This window comes from Eublepharis macularius, chromosome 3, assembly GCF_028583425.1.
Source record: "Eublepharis macularius isolate TG4126 chromosome 3, MPM_Emac_v1.0, whole genome shotgun sequence".
Taxonomy (NCBI): domain Eukaryota; kingdom Metazoa; phylum Chordata; class Lepidosauria; order Squamata; family Eublepharidae; genus Eublepharis; species Eublepharis macularius.
In genome coordinates this window covers 28,907,333-28,922,851 of record NC_072792.1, presented here as the reverse complement: position 1 = coordinate 28,922,851, position 15,519 = coordinate 28,907,333, and the positions used below count along the sequence as shown (strand labels likewise).

Genomic DNA, 15,519 nt, shown 5'->3' with positions numbered 1-15,519 from the left:
TTTCCCAAAAGATAATGAAAGTGTCCAGGGTCCACAGCCCAGCCCCCGGACTTACCTGGCTGTACAGCTGCCGGCTGCGAGGGCAGACCGCCTGGTGGGACCCCTGGACAAGGCCGCCCCCAGGCTCCTTGGCTGGTGGGGGTTGGTGCTTTAAAGGGGAACCACTTGCCTGGCCGCTGGGTCCCAACCACCCCTGGGGCAGTGGCGGCTCACCCAGACAGGTCAAGGCGGAGGTCCAGGGTGACCCCAGGGCTTGACCTGTACCACAGTTAGATCCCTTACCACATTGACAGGATATGTTATGTTGTGTTTAATAAAGTGGCCCTTGTTAAATCCCAATCCGGTCTCTGCCTTTGATTTTGACTGGGGGAGCAAATACTCCATAAACTGGAGGATGCCTTCTCCTTATGTTGGAGGCACTTCCTCTAGTCAAAGGTAGGATACCATCTAATGACTCCTCCTGAGGTTATTGGGAACTGGGGGTGGGATAGGTAGGTGCCATCAACAAGGGTTTAGGTGAACTGTAGTGCTTTAGCAACATCTCTTTTCTCCTAGCCCTGGAATGGATCTAATCTATGTTTCATCTTATCACCATGCAATCTTCCTCTGTCCATGTTCTAAGGCCCTACCCTGGAAATTTAATTTCTCATGCTGAGTCCTCCAACTTTTCAGGCAACAAGCACACAAACACCAGAACATCCCAGCAATATTTTGCGATTCCTCTTTCTTTTTCAGAACTCAAGTTAGTTGCCAAAAGTTGCTTAAACATTTTCTAACTTTGGCAAAGAATCACAATTCCTCATCTGTGCATCCTTGTTAATTGAAAGCTCTCCCACAAGAGACATAATCTTTTAGGCATAGTTATTTCCTGTTCTTCTTATGACATACCATAGATTTCTCCCATGCAACGAAAGATGCTGATTCAAATCTTGAACGTGGCATTTCATTAATTAACTGGAACAAGAGAATTTGAACTACAGGGTAATTGAATAAATTAAATGACAAGACACTCAATCCTCAGATGAAAGCCATCATATAAATAATTTCTTTCTTTTCTTTAGCCTCTCTAAACCAGCACTGAGACATTTTTAAGCAGCCAAGGAGCCATTGTGACAAATTATCCTTCCTTCCCCCATTATCTTAAATAATGTCACCTTAACTTGCACCATTCTTTGATATTTGTATACTGCCAAGATGTTTATTAGAGGCTGAAGCAAATGGAAATGGTTCTGGATAATCAATAGCTCTTGAACACAGATCAACACATGAAGCTGCCATATACTGAATCAAACCATGTGTTTGTCTTGGTCCGTACTGTCTACTCCAACTGGCAGTTCTCTAGAATATCATAGAGGGCTCTGTCCCATCATCTACCACCTGATCATCTGATCCACTTCATCCAATAGTCTGAACCAGAATAAGGCAGCTCAAAGTGTTTATTTAATAGTTGGTAATACCCAGCTCATAAGATAGCTTCTTGATCAAATGCAACTGTGGTTATGTAGACTAACAGTGCAATCCGAAGAAGAGCTACCCCAGTCTAAGCCCATTGATTTCAATGGGCTTAGACTGGAGTAACTCTTCTTCGGATTGCACTGTAAATTATAATATTGTCACTGACAGTTGTAGAGAGTGTATGATGGTTATAACACTGGATTTCAGCCAAGCAAAATGAGAAGCTGCAAGCTCTTGCATCTAGTTTGATCCCTAGATTGGGGATATCCTGGATCAGACTTGGTGTGGTGTAATGATTAGAGTGTTGGACTAGGATCTGGAGGGCCCAAGTCCAATTCCCCACTCTGCCACGGAAACTCTCTGGAGAACCTTGGGCCAGTCGGTCTCTCTCTAATTCAGCATTGGGGTGAGGATAAAATGGAGGACAGGAGAATGATATAAGCTGCTTTGAATCTCCATTGGGGAGAAAGCGGGGAGGGTATAAATGAACTAAATGGATAAACAAAAACAAACAAATAAATAACCAAGAAGCTTATTGTGTGCCCCTAAGTTAATCACACATTCTGAAGCCCTATCATCCCTGGAACTGTGTACAGTGTCCTGAGCTATTAGGACATATCCATATTTAAGGTCTACGTATATAGGTCAGCCTTTGATGAGTAGCTGCTCTGCAGGGAATCAGGTGGAGGTCTTACCAAGGGGTTCACTTGCTTGGGTTCTCAGTCTGGAGGATTTTGCACACGAATGGTCAAGCACTCAGACATAAGACTTATACAAACAGATGTTTTATTAACTCAGAGGAGCGTAAGCAAATGGCAGGACCCACTCCCTTTAAGGCACAAACAAGAGGCATTAAAACAACAAACAGCTAGACTACTCTTTACTACAGCTGATTGACTAAAAACATAAACTTGGTAACTTGCATTTCTGAAGAGGCTTGAGGCTCATACTCCATAACCCATGCCAGGCAGGTAGTCATCTCAGGCCTGACCTGGAGCAAAGTCTCTCACATGCTAACACAGCATGGAATAATTCACGAACATCTCAGTGAGTGTGTGTGGCATAGTTGCACGTCTCCTTGAACAGCAAGGAGCCATCCTGTTTCTGAGATTGCCAGCCAATCAGAGGCACCTTGTAATCAGCGTTGTTAGGCTGTGAAGGCGTGCGTGCAGAGCCCAAACTACCTTGTCTCTCGAGGACATGAGCTCCAGGTGTAATTAATTACTCAGCTGCACATTCCAGTCTTAGGGTGTCAGGCCAAACTGGGCCTGTAAGAACTTAGAAACTTAAACCAATATAGGCAAATGGGCTCACTGTGGCTATGCTAGACAGGTCTTTCTCATCACTTTCAACCAGGTCTGTTTAACTGGAGATGCCGGGGATTGAACCTGAGACCTTCTGCATCCAAAGCAGATGCTCTACCAGTGAGCAATGGCCCCACCAGGGCACATTCATATGTAAGATTCATAGTACATTGCTTATGAGATGTCCATTCGTATTGATTGTATTGACTTACATTGTGCTAGGTAGATGTTGCTTCATATTGATGCTATCGACTTACATGGTGTAATCTCACTTTCAATTTCAGTGAGAAAAACAGACTATAATACAAACAAGAGAAAAGAAGGCGCTTGAATCAGAATACTTTGGTTCACCTTTAGCTGTTTGGACAAATCCCAAAAAAGTTTCCACATATTCCTGTATTAGTTCTACATCTAAATATGGACTGTAAGTCATCAACAACATTCTATTTAGTTTGATACCCTAATCCAACATCATCAGAACTTTTCTTTTTGAAATAAGTTCCATTTTAGGAAATAATTATAGCGTTTTAAGGTCATTGCATTGCAATCTTATTGAAACGACAAGAGTCAATTGGGCACAACTCTGTTGCTAAGAGACCATCACCACAAGAAATAATTATAAAACATTTTTAAAAATGTGGTGTTGATTAATAGACAGACTATAGCAGCACTAAGAAGCAAGTATCCAAGAGACTTCTTGCGGCAGAGTGAGCCAAGCACTTGATTTCTAAGTCAAAAAGCAAACAAGAACCTTTTACAATGCCGAAATGATCACGAGGCTGAAAAGAAAGCACAGAGCACATTGCACTATTCCTATGGAGAAGTTACAAATATGTGGACAATTGCCAGATTTAATGCATTAAATCTGTGAATACAGTTTGGTGGAAAATCTACTCCTAGTATAGCAACTGCCTGACATCCTTACACTGTCATCGCTTATTTTCAAATGGCGAGATATTATGATAGCTTCTATTCACAGGGCTTCCATTCATTTGTTCATTCGTTCCATTTCAGAACAAGCACTCAAATCAACAGAGCTCTTATTTGGTCTGAATCATCATGACCGGAATCATATTTCTAGTGGCAATTGACAAAGTCATTCCTTTGGAATTCAAATATAGATTCCACGTGGGAGAAATGAAAGAGAGAGTTCTCGGTCCTCTTCACCTTTTCCAAACTGTAATTTGTTACCTAAATTATCAGCATCAGCAAAAAGAATGAGCATCCAAAGCAAATACTTGATTACCAGACAAACAAGGTGAAATAGCAGGGTGGGGAGAGCACCAAAAGTATTGCAAATGTTATTGATTCTTTTTATTGCCTCATCGTGCAGAGGAGTAAAGCCACTGAGAACAGCAATGCCTTGATTTTGCATTTCTTCTTCTTCTTCTTCTTCTTCTTCTTCTTCTTCTTCTTCCATCATTCACAACTATCCTTCACATCAATTTATACTTTATGATTTGGATCCCACCTAAAATTTCCACCCACAGAGGTGGAGGGCCATTTTCTCTGATTATTCTCTCTCCTATGGCAGACTGTCATGTACGCCAGCATACCTGCCATGATTGTATTCTGTCTTTTGTACTGGTCAATGCTGTTTGCCAGAGCTGTATGCTGTATTTGGTGTAGATCATCTGAGAGTGTGTTAACTGCCAGTGGGCCCCTCCATTATCTGTTGAAAATATGTAGTTTCACTTCTTCCAGCAAGTGTCCTTGAAGAAAGCTGCTAGCAGTGAACATTGTAACTTTCCCAGAGACTGCGATATTTTCTTTTGTACTTGGTGTAGTCTGAACTAATCTGTTCCCATGTAACCTCTTTAGGGTTTCGTGCCAAAATGTCAACGGACCCCGAAGGGTGGGAAGTTTCCCTATAATTAGTAATGCCTTTGTTTAAATTGTCACTTCTGCCAATTGCCACCTTCGGGTGAACAACTGTACTGTATGGATCTCAATAAAGCTACTTCAACTGGAACACCTGAGTGTTAACTGTGGAAGGCTTGAGGGACCTAAAAGCCAGGGTCTGACACAGACCTCCAGTTCCCCTTCAACTTCTTCCTGAGTGCCCCTCCCACTCCCCAAAATCAGTATATCATGGGTCATTTCAGGCTGCAGTGAGCAAGGTGAGACAGGAAAATTGTGGATGGGACCCAAGCATATGTTTGTCAAGAATTTCTTTACAGTACCTCTGAAGCAAGAAGTTAGAGGGAGTTTTTAACAAGTTTACTCATATGCAAGTACACATAGAAAATATTGTATATATCTAAAAGTAAAAGGATTTTTTTCAGTGCTCCCCAAATTTCCATTAGGAAAAATAATGAGAAAGACGTTTTCAAGCTGTACATTGGGAATGAGTGAAATGTGTTGTAAGTAGACATGGGCATGAACAGCATTATGAACAGAAAAAAACCACGAATAGCCCAATCTGCTGTTCGCGAACAAGCTGTTCATGAGGCCCCATCCTAAATGAACAGGTGGTTGTTGCAAGCTTCATTCGTTGCCTTCAGTAGCCGTTCATCAAGCCAGACAGTCTTGCACCTGCAATCAATCCCCTTGGCAACTGGAGGCAGGGAATGAACTCTGTCTGAACTCCTTCTGGCTTTCCTTCTGGCTTTAACCCTTCAAAGTACTTCCAGCAGAGAGTCCCGTTTTTGCCACTGTGAAGAGAAAATGATAGCCAACAGGGAGACCCGTGGATCATGCCTTTCCTGGGGGGCAACCTCTCTGAAACTTGGGGGGTCTTCAGAGGATAGTGAGGACTATGTCCCCTGAAAATTTGGTGGGTATTGGACATTGGGAAGGTCAGTTTGTAACTTCTCAAACGAGCTGCCAGCAGACACTGCTATTTTTGCCAGGACAGGGCCCTTTAAACGCCCTGCCACCTGGCAGTTAATAGTTTAAAGGGCTCTTTAAAGGGCCAGGTAAGTGGGTTTGAGGGGAGGGGGGCTAAGTGGGGCGGTTGGGTGGAGGGTGTTTCTGGCCCCCATGAACAACGAACAACTAACTTGTCCATGAACAGTTCATGTTTGTCCATGTTCGTTGTTCGTGGATGGCAACGAACGACGAACAGGGTATTTGGTTGTTGTTTTTTCCGTTCGTGCCCATGTCTATTTTTTCCCCTGGCAGTGTTTTTTTTCCCAACACGCAAGCCTAAATTGACAAATGTCTCCACTGGAAAAATTGAAAAAGCCCTCACACTTCTGATAGGAGGCCCAAAAGTCTGACTTCTGTAGTTTAGTTTAAGTTTTTTTCTTCTTTTTTCTCCCCCCCCCCCCCATTTCTTTATGTACTGTTAGTGTGTCTTCTTTTTAGAATGTTTTTTTAACCTTCTATGTTTGTTGTCTACAGCTTTTATGTTATTGTTTATAGTTTAAATAAAGAAAAAAATTCCACAGGAAGAAGTCAAAAGTCTGATTTCTTCACAACCAGATGCCCAACACTTAAGGTTGCCAACAACCTGGAGGAAAATTTCCCTGCCCATTTAAACAAGTCTCAATACATGGAAAAGAGTTGTGGAAATTTTTCTTGGCTTAATATCACTTGATAAATGTCATCCCATTCAGCATCTATTAAAGGCTTAGGATGTTTTCCCCCAGGCTTTTAGCAACCCTACTTATTTATTAAGTGAAACTGTGCTTAAAGCTGTAAGCTATTTGTTTGATAAGTTGTTGAATATTGGGTTCTTATGTGGAGTGTATTAAATTATATAGTTTTAATATGGATCTAGTTTGTAAAGTTTTGTAATCCATTCTGAATCCTGTTCAGGAGAACAATGGAATATAAATACTATAAATAAATTGTTGCCCCTTGGAAGCCCATTGATCAACTGAAGATACTGGGGACTGAAATTTGGACCTTCCGTATGCAGAATGGATGTTCTACGGCCCCCAACTCTCAATCTTAAGACTGCAGGGTATGTGTCTCTTTCACCGCACAAACAACTTAAGACTAACTTTTGTGAGCATTCTGATCACATGTTGGTAGAAGTTTGTTCTGTGTTTGGCGATTATGCTGCAATTGCTCCAATATGGTCATCTGTTTGCTTCATCACAAACACATGTGATAGTCACTGGCTTGGATCCAGCAATGCCCAAATGGAAACATAATGGTAGTTAATGCATTTCCACTTGAACAAGATCTTGGGCAACACCTAGAGCTTCTTCCGTATATATTTTAGTACCCTGAAATCAGTTGCACCAGATCTTGAGCAAGTGGAAATGCAAGTGGGAATATAATATGCTTGACTTCACGCAAGCAGATACCACAGTATTTTTCTTGTGTTTCCAATTGCATGTGAGCTCTAGAACAAGCATGAATTTTGTACTGGATCCAACCTACTGTGTCCTCCTCTGAACCCCTTCTTGAACCCCTTTGGGTGTGTTGGCTATCTGTTCTTATATGAGCATTTTCTTCGCTTCACCATAAGTTCAGCAACTACCATGAAAGATGAAACCTGCATTATAACATGCAAGAATGGGCCTGTGAACAGTGATTTGGTTTAAAATTAAGGTCTCGATTCTGCTCATTGGGACATCCCTCATATGTACCACAGTACAGCTCAGTGATTGCATTGCCTTGCGCCATGATAAAAGGGAGGAATGGCCCAGTGATGAGGCTTGGACTCCTCTCTCCTCCCACACATTGTAGGGAAGGTATGCTGGGGTGGGAGCTGCTGATGAGCCACCACCTTTTAGAAGAAACAATATGGACCTTGACGAAACCAATGGTTTGATTCAGCGGAAGGCAGCTTCAGTTATTCATGTGTAAACATTTGGCAGTTGTTTGAATTGTATCCTCCTTTGCATCTGCATATTTCTTAAGTCTGATATTAAGAAAAGGTCTAAGCATATACTAATAAACTACCCTTTCGGCTTTTTACCCCTCTCTTTGTAACTGATATCTGACTTAGGGCCAAGCTACACATGATGAATGACACTTGAACAGCAAGTGTATTTCTCCCTGTTCACTTGCCCTCCACTCAATCCACTTGCCGTTCAAGTGTCATTCGTCATGTGTAGCTTGGCCCTCAGATGCTTACACACCCTGACTATCCTATTACTGCAAGGAGCATCTGCATCTTCTTTCACTGCACAAATGACAGATGATACATGTACTCTGTGTGCTACACAGAGACAAAGTTCATGCGCCTCCCCCCCCCTTTATCCCAGGAAACAACTACATGAAGTAGGTCAACGTGTGCATAGGTCCTGTTGTGGATCAGTGATAGACATGGGCACGAACAGCATTATGAAGACAAAAAAACAACGAACAGCCTAATCTGCTGTTCTCGAACAAGCTGTTCGTGAGGCCCCATGCTAACCTAACAGGTGGTCATTAAAAGCCTCGTTCATTGCCTTCAGCAGCCATTCGGCAAGCCAGACAGTCTGGCACCTGCTGCAATAAATCCCCTTGGCAACCGGAGGCAAGGAGGGACTGAACTCTATCTGAACTCCTTCTGGCTTTCCTTCTGGCTTTAACCCTTCAAAGTACTTCCAGCAGAGAGTCCCATTTTTGCCACTGTGAAGAGAAAATGACAGCCCACAGGGAGACCCGTGGATCATGCCTTTCCCGGGGGGCAATCTCTCTGAAACTTGGGGGGTCTTCAGAGGACAGTGAGGATTATGTCCCCTGCAAATTTAGTGGGTATTGGACATTGGGAAGGTCAGTTTGTGGGGTGTTTAAAGGGCCCTGCCCCTTGGACGTGGCAGGACAGGGCCCTTTAAACTATCAGCTGGCAGGCGGCAGGGGGGAATCTCCCCCACAACCTGCCAGCTGATAGTTTAAAGGGATCTTTAAAGGGCCAGGTAAGTGGGTTTGAGGGGAGGGAGGCTAAGTGGGGAGTTGTGGTTGTGGATTCTGGCCCCCATGAACAACGAACATGTCCGGGAACAGTTCATGTTCGTCCATGTTTGTTGTTCATTGTCCGTGGATGGCGCTGAACGACGAACAGGGTGTTCAGGTTTTTTTTCCGTTTGTGCCCATGTCTAATCAGCGACATCCTATCATGGGCTGCCTGGGAGGGGAGGTGTATGGGTAGAATCCACACCCTACATTCCACCCTAGGAAGAGCATCAGCAGACAGGGATGACTACCTTCTGTCTTTATGCTTCTCTTGTTTACTCTGGATAGTAAAGGAGACTCAAAAAGATCCAAAATCTCTGTTGTACTTCACAGCTTCACGTTATCTTTGAATTATTCATATTAAAAGGGATTTCCTGCATGGTTCTCATCATCACATCTTCAAAGGTACTTGTTACTAAGTGTAATTTTAATACCTTGAAAGTCAGTTTTATTAATAACTCTGAAAGCTTTTTGAACTTGTGAGACATGGGCAAGCATTATCCTGTAATGATAAATCTTCTTTCAGGATTATACTGCATTTGACCTTCAAAACACATTATATATGCAGATATTTTCAATTTTAATTGTGCCTTCAGAATGTGTGATTATTTGTTGGAGAATGTCTCCTTTTTTTACTAAATTAAAAAGAGGAGATTAGATCTGAACTCCAGCAGGCTTTGATGATCTACCATTTCATGAAGAGGATGAAAAAATATGACTGTTCATGAAGGCATCTGTTGCCATCTTGTGTAGCAATATTGTCCAGTCAACAGCGAGATCCATACTTGTTAATTTACTCCCGCCTCAGGAAAAAAAAATCTAAAACAGAGTAAATGCTACATGTTGCTTATATAAATTTGAGAGATGTCTGTTTCCAGCAACCTGCTTTCACAAATAATGCTCTTTTAAAATCTAACTTGGCTACCCAGAAAGCCATGGCATGCTGGTAGAGAAATCAAGGAAGTAGAACAGGGGAGCTATGATGATTACAAGAACAACGAAAACCTCATTACAAGATCCAGAGACATGGTAAAAAAGAAGCCTGATTAGGCCAACCTAGCCCAGCAGGACTTGAGGCAAATCATCAGAAAGGGGGAAATCACATGACTGAATCAATAGGGCTCTCAAATTCAAAACTAAAAATCGGCTCCTCACCTTTTCCTCAATATGAAGTAGCATGGCTTTTCTTGCTTACTTACCCTGGTCTTTCATGTTCCCTTCTCTCACATGTTATCTGCAGCCTACCTAGAGTTCTGCTCATCTGTGTAAGGAGATGGCAGAAATACCCATGTCTCTCCACTTGGCTGATAATACAGCTAAAGCATGCAAATATGAGCATTTTTTTAACAGCGGAACCAATTAGAGATCACATGACTTGTGATCCAACTTTTCACCCAGGTTGAAGGAGGAAAGCCACTGCAAAAAATATAATTGATTTGAAATAACACCGTGCATTTTTATGAGTAATGAAACTGGATAATATATTGAGAAAAACTAGTGTGCATGTAAGAAGCAAAAATATTTTGTGCCAAGGGTACAAAGATGAGCAAACAGCACTGGGAAAAGAGAATTCTAATCAATGTATAATGCTTCAAATTCACATTGCTGCTTTCTACTTGATTGATTGATTGATTGATTGATTGATTGATTGATTGATTGATTGATTGATTGATTGATTGATTGATTGATTGATTGATTGATTGATTGATTGATTGATTGTCCACCTTTCTCGCTGAGACACAAGGCAGATTACACAGTGTAAATCAATACAAAGTTTGGGACATCCAATAAATAATGTGGTAGGGTTTGGATTGCAGAAATTTGAAAATGAACAGAAGTCTGATAGAGAGCTGAAACGAAGCATAAACACGTCATGTTAAACAATGCAATAGTACAAAGTAGGAGCATATGTACAGCAATAGACAATACACAGTATTATACTCTATAGTCCCAATCCCTTTATCAAAGCATCTTTCTGAACCCATTTCCTTACTTACAACGCTCTTACCTGTTTAAAAACACACTCTTGAATAATTCAGTTTTACAGTTTGCAGAAAGCCAGGAGATTGGTAGGCTTCCTGACCTCATCAGGCAGGCCATTCCATAAGGTGGGGCAACAACCAAGAATACACATGTACAGGCAGTTATTGATTTTGCCCATTTGCAGGGTAGTACCTACAGAAGGCCCTGCTCAGAAGAGCGAAGCTGATGTGGAGGGAAGAGAAGCATCCCTGTAAATATGAGGGACCAAGGCTATGAACAGTTCTGTATGTGATGGCCAGCACATTGAACTGAACATGGTAACTGATGGGCAACCAATGGAGTGACTGAAGAATGTTTTGTCTATATCCTAATAATAACCCAGCTGCAGCATTTTGCACCAGCTGGCATCTCCGTGTTGACCTTGAGGGAAGACTTATGTAGAATGCATTACATTAGTCTAGTTTTAATGTTACCGTGCTGTGGATCCAGGTAACTTAGGTCAGCTGAGCCAAGTCCATGTTCTGGGGTACAAAGAATTGAAAGAAAGCATTTTTTGCAGCTGCATTAACTTGATTCTCCAGCATCAATGCCGGCTGTAGTACAATCCCATGGCTCTTAACCAAATTAGTAAGGGTCAAGGACAATGTCCTCCAAGACCTTTCCAACCAGCATCTCTTCTGTCTCATTGGGTTCCGTTTCAGTTTGTTCACTTTCAACAGTTTAACCAGAGGATTGAAGTTAACCTGATATTCATAAGGATCAGTACCATAAGCACCCCAGCCCCTCTGCCATGGAAGAAGCTGTGCCTCCATGAAAGTGATTTCAAATTATTCTTCCAAAGACGTGGATATAGACAGAATGCTATACCGAATTTCAATCATCTGCTTGAATGTTATGAATGACTGGGTTTGTTTTTTTTCTCCCAAACTATGTCTTCAGTGGAACACATGTCTGCAAATATCCTTGTTAAGCTACTTTGGTTGTACATGCTGGATGCATGCCTGTAAGTATGTATCCGCCATGAAGGTAACAGTTGAACTAAGGAAAAACCTTTTAATCAATGTAACAAGACCAATATCTTATGCTTTGATGTTGACATAGATCCATTGAGTTATTCACACAGAGGGTGATCAATCATCTGTGCTATTTTCAGAGCCATAGCCTGGTCACATTTCCACCCAACACTTATTTTATTTACTGGATATCATGGGGAAAATACCTACAGTGAGTCTTCCTGTTTCTTTCTTTTATATATTCCTAACCAATTATCTTTGTCCAGGAAGCCCCAGTGAATTGTAACCTGCACGAGGAAGTCCTCCGAGGGATATAACAATATAGTATAATTTGAATGAGGCAAATTAAGCCTTTATTTAATCAACGTCCAAAAGTGGGCTGCTCGTATTTGCTAACCACCACATAATCGGATCTGCAGATGCTTCCCTGGTTCCCAGTCCTGTCTAAGTTAAAATTCCAATTAATATGAATTATAAATTTAAAGAGGGTCTAATTCATACATTACTTTGAACATGGTGACACACGTTACTAGAAATTCCTGGATATTTGGGGGGTGGAACTTAGGGAGGGGAAGAAATTCAACTGGGTAGAATGCCATAGAGCACACCCTCCAAAGCAGCCATTATCTCCAGGGGAACTGATCTCAGTAGTCTGGAAGGCAGTTGAAGGTGCAGGAGATCTTTGGGCCCCCGCTGGAGGTTGACAACTTTAACTAGAAGAGATTTCCTCCATCTGCAAAACTTGTTAAAGGAAAATATAGACTCAAAAAGCAAAGGACATTGAAGCTATGACAGGAAACTTAAGCGGGAGAAACATACAGACTATCATCAGCTTCCAAATATATGTAGCAAAAGGGTAATGGCCTTGAGTAGAAAGCAAAAGCAAAATGGAACCACTCCATCAAAGGTTGATAGAGCTGCCATAATGCTGCCTTAATTGGCTTGGCTACCACTGATCACACCTATTGTGGTCCAAGTATTCAGCCATCCTGGCCAGTGACAACAGCCACTCAGGCCGGTGGCTGCTTTTGCCTCCTTGGAAGGAGGAAAGCAGAAGGCACACCCTGGCATCCAGGGCTTAGCATTGGGGGCAGAGTCTGTAGCCTTAGCTGGCTTCTCTGCCCCATTGCCTTCAGTTGTGCCTTGTGTTCGGCCCACCCACCTCACCCTATTACAGTGCAGGATTAGCTGGTTGTCTTTTGGGGCCAGGTAGGAATTTTTATCTCCTTGTCCTTGATTGGCACTTGGGAATGGAGTTTTTTTGCCTACCTTGCATTGTGAGAAGAGGAAGGTAATTGGCATGGTGGGACTGAGGTAATTCCATGGTGGCAGGATTTAAGTTAGGGGGAAATTTGAGCGGGCCGGTGGGCACCCTTGGCACCTCCCCATTGGTGGGGAATTGGAGTCTGTCAGGAGCAGCTGGTTGCCGTACGGCCCAGTTGCGAGGACAGACGCCCTGGTGGGGAACCCCTGGACAAGCCAGTCTCCCCCCACTGCCGTACAGCCAGGCGGGGGAGCTTTACAGGGGTGAACCACTTCGCCTGGCCAGGCCAGGTCCCAGCCATACCATGGATGGCTCACATCCGGGGCAGAGGGTGTCTCGCCCAGACAGGTCAGGGCAGGGTCCAGGAGTGACCCCAGGGCCTGATCTGTACCTCTAGTTAGGCCCTTGCCGTAGTTTGTTTAATTGTTGTAATTTTAATAAAGCGGCCCATTTTAGAACCCAAATACTGTGTCTGCCTTTCATTCCGACTGAGGGGGCAATTCAGTTCAAAGAACAGTCATCCATTGTCTCCCATATATCTCCCCCAAATTGCTGAATGCAACCAAACTTTTTTTTTCCTTTTTAGCATGCTGAGGGCTTTGGTAAGAAGTTGTTGCTGAATGCTTTGCTATGGAGTGAAGGGAGAACTCCCCATGATGTAATTGCTCGAACCATGATGTCACGTGTATTAATAGTTCAAGCATGGCAAGTCAGATCTCAGGTCATGGAATAAATCAAAATAATAGTCCCAGGGTAAGAGATTTGCCCATAGCTCTTACCTGTGTCCTTCCACTTTAGCAAAGTTTCAAGCCTTCTTCTAGCCTAAGGAAACTTCCTCCAACTTATGTGACTTTTACACTTAATGAACAGCCAAAGAAGTTTGAGGAAGGCTTCTTGGCCTGAAGGGATATTTCAAACTTTGCTGAGCAGAGTGGGAGAATATAGGCCTTAATTTATTATTTTTTAGTTATAGTGAATGCTTGAGAAATCATGGGTGGCAGGGTTGTCAGGTGGCACCTGGCAACCAGCCGGGAAGGGTGAGACAGCAAGAGGCAGGGAAGAGTCTTACCTTTGTGTGTGTGTCAGCATGAGCGCACTCCAGATGACATCATGTTCAGTAATAATGTCATCATGAAGGAACCAATCCAGTATTTGGGCAAAATCTCTCTCTCTTGTTTGCCCAAATTCCAGAGTTTCATCTGGTGATATTGTGAAGAAGCTGCATGTCTAAATTGCAGACATCTTTGTAAAATCTTTGGTTCAAGCAGATGTCTTTAGACATCTTCTTGAACAACTAAGGTTCCCATTCCCCTGCCCGGGGTGGGAGATCCCCCGATCCCACCCTTTCCCCCCTGAGCCCACTTACTTGGCCGGCAGGGGGTGCGCTCCCTGGGGTGCCCCCTCCCTGGGCGGTGCGGCACACCGCTGGTCAGGGGGCACACTCCTGCACTGCAAAAGCTGGTGATGGCGGCAGGAGCAGGTGGCAACAAGAGCAGCCCATTCTCACCACTGGCATCAGTGCTGTGGCCATTCTCACCGTGGCCACACCACTGCCTGCTCTCACCACTACTGTTGCCGCTGTGGCCCACTCTCGCCAGCACCAGCGCCATGGCCTGCTCTCATCGCTGCCACCATGGCCCCTTTGCACCAAACAAGAGCAGGCCACAGCCACGGCTGCGAGAGCAGCCTGTGCCAGCGAAGACAAGGGCCCCTTTGACCTGGGGCACCTTTTGACCCCCATGTGATGATGTCACTCCAGGAAATGACATCATCACACAAACTGGGGTAAGTGCCAGCTCCCAATCCTCCACTGAGAGAACCCAGGGACCTCAGGATCTCCCGTCAAGGGACTCCAAGTCCCTGGCAACCCTATGAAAAACTTTTGCAGAGTACAGAGGCTTCTGGTACCAAGTGATCTCGTGAGATAAGATAAGGCGACCGTCTGATTTATGAGCTAGGGCATCCATAGTGCAGTGGTTTTGGGTTTTTTTACCAATCAACATTCTTGCTTGATCGTACCATCCTGTCCTTGGGAAAGGAGGTGGTGTCAAGCTGCAGACTGGAGTCCCACTTCCTTCCACATGTTGCACTTTTGACTTGGTAACATTAATTCTTGAATTCTTGATTGACCATTAATTCTTGAATTCTTGAATTCTTGATCGCTTCTCGGCCTTTTGGCTAAGATCAAGTGTAGTTTCTGTTCTTATCAGTTTAATATCTGATACGTCCTCTATCTGAGGACTATATATTAAATGGATTTTTGGAACTTATTTGATACTTGTAATTTTGTTATCCGCCCTGAGCCTGCAAAAGCAGGGAGGGCGGAATAAAAATGAAATAAATTAAATTAAATTAAATTGATTGGTCAAGGGGCCCCAGACCATTTGAGAATCCAAGACCCATAAATTTGCTGCCTTCTATAAGGCAAAAAGACTTGTAGTTAGGTTACAGCCAGCTATGTAGTTAGGTAACCGCCCAGCTATGACTTCAATTCTGACTCCAAGTTGGACTCTGTAGGATGGAAGCTGAGCTGCAACCATTCTCCTGTTCTGTTTTGTTGAACTACTGAAGTTCTGTGGGCCTCTGGAAAGAGTCTTTGTTCTGCCTAACTTGTGAATTGCTGGGTATGTATTAGTTAGTGCTCTAGATTTTGTTGTTTCAT

General features: G+C 43.2%; 1 pseudogene; it reads left to right on the top strand.

Moving 5' to 3' along the window:
• Positions 1 to 15,015: 15,015 nt before the first annotated feature.
• LOC129326806 (U2 spliceosomal RNA) lies at positions 15,016 to 15,189 on the top strand (annotated as a pseudogene).
• The last annotated feature ends 330 nt before the right edge of the window (positions 15,190 to 15,519 follow it).